The 13,382-nt window shown below is 46.8% G+C and overlaps 1 protein-coding gene across 2 annotated transcripts in view; it reads left to right on the forward strand.

Moving 5' to 3' along the window:
- Positions 1 to 13,382, forward strand: part of KRT222 (keratin 222) — a 332,692-nt gene that overhangs the window by 291,130 nt on the left and 28,180 nt on the right. The window lies entirely within an intron of this gene.

A 13,382-nucleotide genomic window follows, 5' to 3' on the forward strand; every position in this document is an offset into this window, starting at 1 on the left:
AACCACTATAACTATCTGTTTCAGTAATGGTTATTGTACGCAAAATTCTATTGAGCAGTTACATATTAAAAATACTGTAGATGCAATTTCACTTTTACATACTTGGAAGGATAACATGGAATACGGTGCTGTTCTTCCTCTATGTAGAGAAATGGTAATCGTCATAATGAGGACAAAAAAGTTGCACTAATGGCACATTGAACATTTGACAACAACCATTAGCACCAGGAACGAAGGTTCGCGGGGGCGCAGCCAATCACATTCTGCAGAATGCAGGCTGAAATCTCTGAAATCAGCCCACATTTTACAAAACTCTGAAGCTGCCTCCCAGCCACGGCCCACCATTAAAAAAAATATATATATACCCCAAACCCCCGTTCCACTCCACTTATGTTACCCACAGCTGCTCCCTGCCCTGAGCACTCCGGTTGGCCGCCATGGAAAGAGAAGAGGGGCTCCATACGGAGCCCCGCTTTCCCTTCCCATGGCAGCCATATTGGGAAAGGATTTTCCTCGTTCAACAGGACGCTCATGGCGTCCCGTTGAACTAAGGAAAAGGTTTATTTTTTTTAGCACCCCGGGTTGCCACTTTTGTAACCCGGGGTGCTAATCGACTTAACACCCGATCCTGTATGCCAGATCGTGTTTTAACGCCACAATAGCGCCTTTATGACTTCATTGTTGATGACAGCTTCAGTTCTCATGTCATTCATTTATAGAGCATTACATGTCCATTCCTATGCCTTTATAAATGACATTGTGACATCTAGTTCCTTAAAGATAGTGGATCAACTGATATCTCGTACATGTCAACCTCGTTGATATCAGTACGGTGTCTGTTAGTCGGCGCATCGGAGCGCACATATCAATTGCAATCATCGCATAGAGGCTTTCGTTTGTAGACTAGCAGTACGGTTCCGAGCTGCATTAGGAGTGCCCTGATTTTCTCTGATCGTCAAACCCCAAATGCTTCCCAAAGTAGCTTTCCATTTTGGTTAGGAAAGAAGTGTGTTTATTGTTATAAGATGATTTCTTAGAGCGTTCGGTAGGCACTTTTCAAATTGCTGATGAAGGAAAGGCAGCTCTTGGCCCCAAAACTAGAGTGACAAGATTATAAACATCTCCTAATATTTGTATCTATCCTATTTTTCAGGGCCATATTTGTACTTGTTTATACTGTCCAAGAATGTTAGGCCTACATTCTTATATTCTCCATCATTCCTGATATTGTGGGAGTTTATTTCCCCTTCCATTATACACCATCATCCCACATTCATTCAGTTCACATTAGATCAGAAGTCGCCGCGTCATGCTGACAGACAATGTACATGTCTTACAAAGTTGGAGAGGTTCCACCTGGCATTCAAAGTACTAACTGCATGTCAAAATACATCATTTGAACAGATAATTGAAGACTTGAAAAAATATCAGCAATTACAGTTGTTTGATTACAAATTAAGGCATCTCTTCTGAACGGTGTTATCACACATCTTCAAAACTGAAAAAGTAAAATTATGTTTGTTAATATGCAGTTTTCTAGCTAAAAAGTAAACATGGCACCACCTGCCCGTGCACATATGCATTAGATCAAGGCTTACTTGTTTGTGAAATTCAACACATGGATAGAATTGTCCAAATGTAAAAACTTTAATAAACTTTGTGGTGAGCCCCAGGACCTCAGATATGACTCAGGGCTCCAATCATTAAGAAGTCAAATCTCAATAATGAAACAGTTAATGCTTTAAGCAGAATCATATTTTTAGGGAAAGAAAACTAACAGATATCTGTTGACCTAAACAACTAGATATCTGGTCAGTGCTACCTTTAAACATATCTGAAGACATAGCCCCATAGATTCCAATCCAAACACCCCTTTGGTCTTGAGACCTAACATCCCTCTAGATAGTTGTCCTACAAAAAGTTCTGATTCTATTCAACTAACCCGCTGGGTCTCTGTTCATTCCACCCTTCACCCCAAACTCACAATTTATTTATCAACCTAACTATCTGGAAGTCTGATCAAACAACCCATCATATATGTGATAACCCAAATATAACCCTACAGATATTTGATAACCAAACCACCACCATATCAAGCCATACGCCTCTGCAGTTTTCTGTCTTATGACCCACTAGATATATGTTATAACAAACACCCCAAACATGTGGCAACCTAACCTTAAAGATAATAGTGTACTCCCATTTTCCTGATATCTGCTCGACAAATTATCCAGATCGCTGGCTAACTAATGCTTGAAATACTTGCAAACCAACGTCTCTGTTATCTAGCCATAAAGCCCCTGTACATAACCAAATACCCAAACCCTTCAGATATATGGCCAACCAATCCTCCATATAACCTGCAATCAGTCCTCTAGATATGTGAACAACCAAACCACTGACATGCCGCAATAGGAAACCCTCCTGGTATCTTCACAACCAACCCTGTGGATATCTGCACAGCCAACCATCCACTTCTCTGGACATAGACACCCTCTAGATAAATCACCCTTAAGACTACAGAAATATCCAGCATAACAAACCCTCCAGATTTGTTATCAAACATTTTGTTATGCATTCTGGCCAACCACTGTCAGTAAATACTGTTTACAAATAAAGGCAACAGTTCAAATTGGGGGAAATTTGGGGATGGTGGATACCAAGCTTTAAATGAGATAAAAAGTGGAAGGGTTTGTTTCAGATGTTGGGAAGAAATGGAATAGCAAAATAACTAAGTTGCATGACTTTTACAGTTTTTGGTAAGTGCAAGATGCAAAGTGGGTTCAATGTGTTTGGCCCTCATTACAACCCCAGCGCTAAACCATGGCACTATTAGCACCATGGTTGGTGCCGGTGTTGTAACGAGTCCGTCATGGTGGAATGGGGAAATACCGCCCCATTCCAAGGTTGGCGGGGCGGTATTTCCCCATTTCACCATGGCCCTTCCCCATTCCCATTTTCGCCCCACGGGCTCAATGGGACTGAGGAAGGCGCTAAGTACGGTACCGCAAATTGCGGTACCGTAATTAGCACCGAGGTCCCTTTGCGGCACCCTACTTTAACGGCTGGTAAAACCAGCCGTTAAGGTCGGGTCCTGCAAAGGGACCTCGTAATCAGGCGTTAAGGGTTTAACGGCGCTGACACCTTTTACGGCGCCGTTAAACCCTTAACGCCAGGGTCATAATGACCCCCTTTGTCTTTGATGTGGGCAGCGTTAGTTTCTTCTTTGCTGGACCCTTTTGCTTGGGTTTAGAGAAGATAGGAAAACAAGCATGTTATTGCTGATTCGAGGGCCAAACCTACACCTCGCTGAGGGGGGATAGCTGCAAGGTGGACTGGCATAGTGCCCCATGTCAATTCTCTTGATCACCTGCCTCTGCAAAATGTACCAGTCCTCATCCGGTGACACAATCTCATCCATGCCATTGTGGATATCCCTCCTGATGTGCTAAGCTATCATCCTCCACCCGATAGCCTTGGTCAGAGCTTCCTAATAGACCAGCAAAGACAGGCTCCCATTCTATACCAAAGTACGTGTCTCCCTCCCCCACACAACCCTACTTATCTTCAGAGATATGGTGAGTCTTGCATGTAACAAAGCCTCACTTGAACCCCTCATGACATCTGCTGTTTCCTCATATCTCTCACCCCCTTAATGATTCGTAGTGGGGCTAGTGTAGAAGGTCCTTACTGAGAAAGACACACACCCTTTTAGGGATGTAGGTCAATCAGACTGGTCCTCCATGAATAGGGACTCCTCGGATTTCTGCAGCTGGTTTTCTTGCTATAACCCGGCATTGAAAGTGGGTGGCAATAATCTCAGACCTTGGTGGTTACTCTTTCTGGGCTCTAGCAGAGGTGCCAACCCCCATCAGGCACTGTAGCTATACCACATTATTGAGTCTTCCCGTCTCCCCTTTGAGTTGGTTTACTACTCTGCAGTTCGGTCGCACCTTGACACCTATGGTTGCTAATAGTGTTGTGGAACGTCACCTCTCTAGTGCCCCTCTTGCCAGTTTCTTGTCTATGGTTGCTAAAAGTGGTGGGGAATGTTACCTCTCTAGTTCCCACCTCTTGCCAGTCTCCTGTCTATGGTTGCTGATAGTTTTGGGGAATGTCGCCTCTCTAGCCCCCCTCGTGCCAATCTCCTGTCTATGGTTGCTAATAGTGTTGAGGAATGTCACCTCTCTAGTCTCCCTCATACAAGTCTCCTGTCTATGGTTGCTGATAGTGTTGAGGAATGTCGCCTCTCTAGTCTCCCTCATGCAAGTCTCCTGTCTATGGTTGCTGATAGTGTTGAGGAATGTCGCCTCTCTAGTCTCCCTCATACAAGTCTCCTGTCTATGGTTGCTGATAGTGTTGAGGAATGTCGCCTCTCTAGTCTCCCTCATGCAAGTCTCCTGTCTATGGTTGCTGATAGTGTTGGGGAATGTCACCTCTCTAGTCCCCCTCTTGCCAGTCTCCTGTCTTTGGTTGCTGATAGTGTTGGGGAATGTCACCTCTCTAGTCCCCCTCTTGCCAGTCTCCTGTCTGTGGTTGCTGATAGTGTTAGGGAATGTCGCCTCTCTAGTCCCACCCTTGCCAATCTCCTGTCTATGGTTCGTAATAGTGTTGGGGAATGTCGCCTCTCTAGTCCCCTCTTGCCAGTCTCCTGTCTATGGATGCTAATAGTTTTGGGGAATGTCACCTCTCTAGTGCCCCTCATGCCAGTCTCCTGTCTATGGTTGCTGATAGTGTTGGGGAATGTCGCCTCTCCAGTCCCCCTCTTGCCAGTCTCTTGTCTGTGGTTGCTGATAGTGTTGAGGAATGTCACCTCTCTAGTCCCCTTCTTGCCAGTCTCTTGTCAGATGGGCCTATGCACCTGGTCTCCAACTGAGATGCACAAAGTGGTGTCATGCACCTAAGCACAAGGGTAGGCCAGTAGATGACACGGTAGTGTTGCCCAGAAAGCCTCACATAGAGGTTGATACTTGGCATGTAAAAGGTTTCTTTCTTGACACCCTCAACCAAAAGAAACCAGAGGTCCTAGCTGGTGGGACATCACACATTTGACAGGTTATACCGTGCCTGTCTGAACGCCGAAGACTCTGGGTGCGCTACTGCATTCTCCAGTGCAGGTATTTATTCAAGGCCATTCCAAATGTCATATCAGCTCACCCCTCCCAATTCCTACTAGTGAACAGAACAAGGAGTGTTTGCTACCCACATAGTCTGCATGCTAGAGTGGCTCACTAGAGGTCTTAGGTCTCCTGGATGCACACCTCCTCAGCTCCACACAGCGACCTGCGTTCTTACCTGTATTTGAGGTGGACATGCATAGCGTTCTGTCGTCCCACATTTGGCCCCTCTCTTGACCACTCTGGCACTCAATGCTGCAGTGCAGGGCATCACTATCCCTTGAGGCGGTTCCTGAGCACCAGGCCTAAGCGAGCAGTTGTGGTCGGTTGTGCTGCCGGGCCCTCCAGCCGCTTTGTCCCAAAGGTCAAAGGCTGTGCAGCGTGACTGCATTTCTTTTGTGGTATGTGGCTGAACACGCTCAGAGTGGTGTAACCTTTGCCAGTGTAAGCGTGCCAACACTAAAGCTTTGGGTGCCAGCTTGGGGCAACCCATGTCAATCTGATTGGCCCGCAATCTGTTGCTGGTGGTCAACAGCTGCCCACCCTGGCTCTTCCAAAGGGAGGGTAGTAGGGCTGAGGCGGACCCCCACGACTGAGATTTATACATCCAAACAGAAACACTCAAATAGTCCATCCTGACCATGGAATCCAAAATGTACCCCACTGGTGCCTCCACTTTATGGGTATCCCCGTGCGTGCTGTAAGATCGCGGGAGTCCTAATTTCAGAAAACGAGGAGTGTGCGTGTCTGATCAAACAGTTGCACTCTAATTACTGTGCATGCTGGGCACCCCTGTGAAAGAGGGATGCTAAACAGATGCTCTCTCTGGAACACTGGAAAGTAGAGCGGAAACCCAGTAGCACACCCATATACTGCTATCCACCGCTAGACACCTCTTGTGCCACGTATACAGACAGTGCAACCTCCTGCCAAGGAGAGCCTGGCGATCCTAATGGCACCATAGGTGGCATGGCTGTCTATCAGTGCACTCAAGACACTTCCTGTTCATCAGCTAGGCCACAAGGGATCAGCATGGTTGCATTGCTTTGCCTGTGTCCCAGCCCAGTCACATTTCTTGACTAATTCCAACAGTCTTTGGGGTGCATGAAGTGTGGCTATTGCCCTCCCAACATAGTGTAGCCTTCTGCCTTCCAAACGCCCTTATTCGTGATAGGCCAGACATCTAGGACTCCCGCTTCTGCTCCCAGCTGCGTTCCCCATCTATCCTCCAGCCATGAGATGATGTGCACTCCTCATCCCACTCCTCATCCCACTTCTCCTCCCATGCTGCTCCCACACAGGTGGAAATTAACTTCATGCAGCATAACCTGGCCCACTCTTCGACCCATATTTCTTGCCTGCCACCTATCCGACCTTCATGTTGTGCCCTTACAGTGATGCCATCCAAATGGCGTTGCAATGCAGAATCCCTACTAACCACTTTGTTTCAAAGATTGTAATTGTAATGGGTTATTTATAACACACTGAATACCCAGAGGTTTCTAAGCGCGGACCCAAAGATCGAACCTGTGTTGCAGCACGTCATCTTGCATCCAAGGCGAACACGTTGCACCTGAGCTATCCTCCCGGCCCCCCGATTATGCTGTGATAATTTCTATAAGTGATCAATAGCTTGGTTTCGAATCCCCAGAAAAAAGGTGTTCTACAGCAGTGTCACTTGAAAGAGACCACCAGGGACATGTTTTATGGGTGTGACGGTCGTGCCCCCGCTAGACATCTACCTCTTCAATGCAACCCTCTGCCAGGGCTGTTTGTGCTTCTTTTATTCAGACTTTTCCATGTCTTCAGTTGATCTAGTTAAGCTGCGCGTTCGAGCATTTTATCATTCATTGCACCAAAGTTTATAGAAGTTCATTAAATACATGAACACACGGATCTCCAGATGGCTCCAGCGCCAGCCTTACCACTGTGTGCTCAATAACTTTCACCTATCCACCATCGAACATGTTTGGGTTTAGTGATCACTTTTCAACATTCCTATCCCATTGGATCTGCTAGTCTTCAGTTCCCCTTCCTCAGGGGTAGCACTCGGAAGAGCTGCCGTAAACTGGATGCACCTCAGTTGGCAGCGTGAATGGCTCCTCCTTTCATTCCATCGAGAATCTGTATGAATAGTCCACCCCGATAGTTCTCCTCTGTGAAGGGTGCAGGTTCGTAGAACCCCCCTGAGTGGACTCCACCCCATAGAACTGTTATTTGAATCATGTTCATCCTCGTTAGAGGGGTTTCCGCACCTCAGTGTATTTAGAAAAATAAGGTATTTTTACCAAAGCACATCCAGGTTTTTGCCCCTCAGGAAGTATAGAAACCACTGTCCGCATGATGCGAGTCAAGTTACTTGAGCTAACGGACAGTATTAGGTCTTATTCTTATAGGATTTATTGGCTGCTTTTGAAACGTAGACCATGAAGTCCTTATTCACCCCCTAGAAAATATTATGGGAACAAAAGACAGTGCGTTTGCGCGGCTATGCTCTTTTTTGAGGGAGAAGTGCCACAGGGTGCGCTTAGACAGTGACATCTCTGCAGGGCTTGTCTCTCTCTTTTACTTTTTGATACCTCTTTGCTCCCATTGGTCCAGGTGGTGACGGCTTTGGACTGCGGAGCCCTCAGATGACCCTCAAATCCTGGTTGAGTTATATTGCGACTCTGGGGATATAGAGGTGGTGATCGGTGCCGCACGGAAACAGAACATCTGGCTGCACCTTAGTTCCAACAATACAGATGTTCTGCTCCTGGATTGCCGACCGTGGGATCCTTCCCTTCCACGGGCTTATCCATCTTGGCCAACCTCCAACCCCTCTGGATTATGTCAGGAAACGGGGGATCATTATTGGTTGTCAATTGGCGTTTGCTCCTCAACAAAATCAATGTTTTCCTTTGTGGATACCAATGTTCTTATTTCTATTTTATACTCCTTGAGACCATTAAAATCATTAACCGAGGCAACTCCAAGGTAGATCCTCTATAGAAAAACCTAAGTCCCCGCCCACTCCCTAATCGTTTTGGACTCTGAACAGGAGGTTGAAATACACAACACACAAACCCACTATGGTCCAAAAATGCTTGGCATACGTATTCATATTGTTCAATGACTTATTGCTATGCTTAAAGATATTTTCCTTTAAACATGCACATTCTTTTCGTTCCGTGTCACAATTTACTAAACCCCCATATTGCGCACGTGTAGATCAACCCAATGCGCGCATTGCCCTCATGCCTCGCTTCATGCCCAGAATGTGAACGCGGATCCAGCAATGTAAATCGATGCGAGATAATCCAGTGCACGCTGCCAATCAAAAAGCTCACTCAGACAGGCAGGCGGCCATGTTGGCATCCCTTGATGGGATGTGTGCAGGTGCGGCTGGTGTTCTCACTATAGATGAAAGCCAGTGTTGACATTTATCTTTGCTGCAGTCCCTGCCCTAATGTCCCAGCCCTAACCTCAGGCGCTATCCCAGCCCTGAACGAAACCATCTTCCCCACCCCACAGTTACAAATGTTCTGACAACTCAGTTAGCACTGCTAACCAGGACAGATCAGGTCATGTCGCAATCATTTTTTTTCTTTTGGGAACTCTTACATCTGTAACTAATCGTTGCCAAGGTTTTTTTTTTTTTTAATATTCCACGACATGTTGGAGTTATTCCTTCCGCTCCTTTTGGATGAAATAATCAAGCCGTGAGAAGTCTAAATGCTGCCTTCTGAAGAAAAGGAAGTGTGGTGGCATAGTCTGAGCTAGAGAGTAATTCCAAAATGCACCTGGTGACCTCTTGTTGAGATGGGGGTCCCTTTATTGCACGACATCTTGTTTTTGGTTTCTGCCCAGGCCAGTTGTGCTGTAACTGCTTGAAGGGAAGACTGGTGTAGTGTTTACAGCTATCCCCCCCAAAATAGGAGTTCATCTAATATAGATCTAATATAGCTGTGCTTGCAGTGTCTGTGTTTTGTGGGGAGGACCCCTAGGTGACATCAGAGCTACCTTATCATATGTGGCCCCTTTGGTTGATGCAGCAACTTCCACTGCCACCCTAGGGTCAGAGGGCATGCTGGGATGTGAGAATGAGGTAGCATCCACTGCCACCCTAGGGTCAGAGGGCATGCTGGGATGTGAGAATGAGGTAGCATCCACTGCCACCCTAGGGTCAGAGGGCATGCTGGGATGTGAGAATGAGGTAGCATCCACTGCCACCCTAGGGTCAGAGGGCATGCTGGGATGTGAGAATGAGGTAGCATCCATTAGTCGGAGCTGGAATTTGAAGGCGTTGCAGAGATTTGCAACTGAGTGGCTCATTTCTCCATTGGGGACATTTGCAGTGCGGGAACCCTACGCCAGACCCAGGAACATAAGCTGCTGCATCGTGCTCCCCCTTATAGTGTCCAATGTCCCGCCAGCTTGCTGTGTCCCGGTTCCTGCCTCCGACAGTAAGGCTCCCATACCCTTCCCCCTCCTGCCGCACCGTCTCCCAAACCCACCGAATCTTCGACTTGTGCCATACCAAGGTCCATCCCGACAGCAATCGCATCCATACACGCTCAGAGTGGCCAACCACTACTGGCCAACAAAAGGGAACATAAGCTTCGTCCGACTGTTATATCGTTTGGACACCAACGCATGGGAACAGACCTTTCTGATATCGCAATCATTTTCTATTTATCTTTAAAGAATATTGGACAAGCAAACCATAAGAGCCACAATGCTTTCGATCTCAAATTCTATTGCTGAAATAAATGCACACAATGTGAATACAAACTAAAGCAGTTTCCATTGCTGGAGACAAGTCTGACTTCCTTTGTCCGCCCAGGCAGCTGGTCTCAAAACCATGACTCTCCTGTCATCCCCCTTGCTTTAGACAGCAATGTGATTGGTAGCTCATTTGATTCCTTCATGACCTCCTCAAAATGAGTCTGTTCCTCTGCTTCGGTATCGACCAAAAAGGTTGTATCCAGAAGACCGTACACATGGTTTTCCCGAATTTGCCATGTATATAAAATCATGAATCCGAAAATACTGAGGTAGGTATGCAGGGGTTGCAGGGGTATTCCCCCCGGCACTTCTACTTTGGTATTTACGGATTCGGGGGCTGTGGGAGTGTCCCCAGCATACATGAAAGTGAATGCGGGGGACATTTAAAAAAGAAATGGCAAGATCGAAATCGCAAAATGCGGCACAGTGGCCCCTTCGTCCTACGTTATTTTAGCGTACATCCTCTGCTTCAGCGTTAGTGACTCGTAAACATTGTCATTTATTGGCAACTTTTCAGAGACGCCTGCTGGATCCACCCGCATGAACACTTGCAAGCATACGCATCCAGCCTCTGCTGCTCTGCCATCCCATTACCCGATGTCTGCCAGGGCAACTAGAGGCCACACGTCGACATCTGGACCCTCTTGCCACCAACATTTCATGAACAGGGAAGTCCCTCATCATCTGGCAATCGCTGTATAGAAGACAAAGGAGAAGCCTACAGTGACCAAAGTTGCCATCACCGATCTGCCTATTATCGCTTTCCCTGGCGTCCTCATCAATACACGAGTGGGCCTAAATATCACCTCCCAGAGATGCGTGAATACGCAACGTAGAGCTATGGACGGAGGGTGTCAGTAATACTTCTGAATTGTGGGGAAACAGTGATGAACAAGGCATTCTCTCTCTCTCTCTCTCTCTCTCTCTCTCTCTCTCTCTCTCTCTCTCTCTCTCTCTCTCTCTCTCTCTCTCTCTCTCTCTTTCTTCCTCTTCCTCTTCCTCCTCCTCCTCCTCCTCCTCCTCCTCCTCCTCCTCCTCCTCCTCCTCCTCCTCCTCCTCCTCGTCCTCCTCCTCTTCCTCCTTCCCCCCAACGGATCTGGTCACGTCGTTGTAGGCAAATGGTATGAATAAAGTTCAACCCTAGAAATAGGCACACTGGCTGGGCTTGGATTAGCTTAAAGAGAGTCATTTTAGATATCACAGTTATTGCCTGGGGAGGACTGCAGCTGCTAACCGTTACATATACGCAGCCCTGCCCTTTCTGTGCAATTATGGTTGCCTTTGGTCGTAGGTTTAAGGCACACGAATCAGAACACAAATCTGTTCCAGGGATTCTTTGCCATTATACCTATAACCAAAAAGAGTTGGTCATGGTGCTCATCAAGTACAAAAGAAAGGAGGTCATGGCTGGAGGGTTTAGAATGAATCTTAACCTCTGGCATTGCTCTGGGCAACCTGCCAGACCATCGTTCTTCACCTGCCAATCCATTACAGAAAGCGGAAAGACCATGTACACATCACCCTTGGTCCCACCCCAAAAGGGGCAGTCCAGTCCAAACTGCTTGGTCACACCCCTTCTGAACAACACCACAAGCATCCCTAAACATGATTCGTATATGGTATTTCCCCTTCTGTAATGGCTTGGCACGCTGAAAAACGATAGTCTGGAGGGTTGCCCAGAGCTGTGCTAGGGGTTATGACTGATTCAAAACCTTCCAGCCATCACATTTTGATTTTGGTTAAGTCATTCCGAGACAGAAAGGTATGCCCAGAGGTGGTTCTTGAGCCTGCTGGGCCTAGAAACCCAAGCTACTTCTCACTGATGATACCCAATGTGGCCGAACATGTCTCAGTTTGCTTGTGGTCCCCGGGCTGGAGGGATGTGACTTAGCAGTTCAGACTGGACTGTCTCTTTTGGGGTGGGACAAAGTCAGATTTGCATATGGTTTTTTCCTCTTCTGTAATGGCTTGGCAGGCTGAAAAACGATGGTCTGGAGGATTGCCCAGACGTGTGCCTGTGGTTGTGATGGATTCAAAACCTTCCAGCCACCACCTTTTGGTTTTGCTTTAGTCACCCTGAGCGGGACAGGTATGCCCACAGGTGGGTCCTGAGTCTGCTGGGCCTAGAGACCCAAGCTACTTCTCACTGATGAGGTCCAGTGAGGAAGAAACATGTCTGGGGATGCTTATGGTCTCGTGCAGAAGGGATGTGGCCTAACACCTCGTGCTGGACAACCCCTTTTGGGGTGGGACCAGGCCTGATTTGCATATGGTCTTTCCCCTTCTGAATCAATCATAACCACTGGTACAGCCGGAAGTATTACCATGAATCCCTGAGGATTCTGTCTGGTTTTCAGAGCAGCAAAAAAACAGGCCAAGTCCTCAGGGAGTCAGGCATTTCCACCCCCACCTATACATCTGTTGCGAGAGTAGATGCAGGTGCCTTTGCAGCAATGAGCATTTGGAGGGAGCAAACCCTGCACTCCCTGCCCCACCTCCATGTAGTAAATACATTAAAATAGCATGGATTATACCTGTACTTTTGAAGGGCTTGTTGCTGCCAGAAAATTAGGAACCTGCCATTTGTGCACCACTATTCAGGAGATTAAAGTCATAGTCCCAGCAACCTTTTCCCATTTCCCATAGCCCTGACTGATTACCTGAGGCCGCCCCCACCAACTGAAATATCAGAGTGATGTCTGGCAGTGACCTCTCACGTGAATAGATGGGCAATCATTTCTTCTAGCACATCTGCCTGCTCAAGAGGATGGTTTCAAACCTGCACAAGCATCACAAGACCACACAAGTCTTTACTATGGTCGCCTCACAATTATACAAGTGCAACTTGCGTTTATACAGGGCTACCAGAAATGTCACTATCAAAACTACAAAGAATACAAAGTCATGGTACATGTCCCATATTCAAACGTAGGCATCGGGAATTCTAGGATTTTCCAGAATAGGACAAAATGACAAAGGGCCAAAAGTCTGACCCCCAAAAGTCCAACCCCCATTTTTCCGCAGCTATATATGTGGTGGAGTAAAGTTAATAAAAATGTATAGGGGTAGGGTGGGGGGTTTGTGGGGGGTCTCCCCCCACATATATATTTGAGGAGAAATTGAGAAAAATAAAAGTTTGAACTTTTGCATTCGGTCATTTCACGCAGATCTGGATTTTCCAACTCAATAATACAGTTGCCTTAATTCGGCCAACTTGAACACACTCTAGCCCAGCCCGACAAGATACAAAAAGTAAGATGTTTGAACTCTTCACACAATTTCATATTAGCATCATATGGTAACTGTTCCCCACTCAAGGAACTATTTCCCTAGCTGAATTCTAGCCCCACTGTATGATATGATATGATAGTTTATTTATATAGCGCCTATACACAATGTGTTTCAAAGCGATTCAAGGGAGGGAACAAGAGAAAATACAACGACATTCTTACAGGCCATGAACAGTAAGGATGTGAAATTAACTATCATACTTGGCCT

Source organism: Ambystoma mexicanum, chromosome 13 (assembly GCF_040938575.1).
Source record: "Ambystoma mexicanum isolate Mex_15411 chromosome 13, UKY_AmexF1_1, whole genome shotgun sequence".
Lineage (NCBI taxonomy): Eukaryota > Metazoa > Chordata > Amphibia > Caudata > Ambystomatidae > Ambystoma > Ambystoma mexicanum.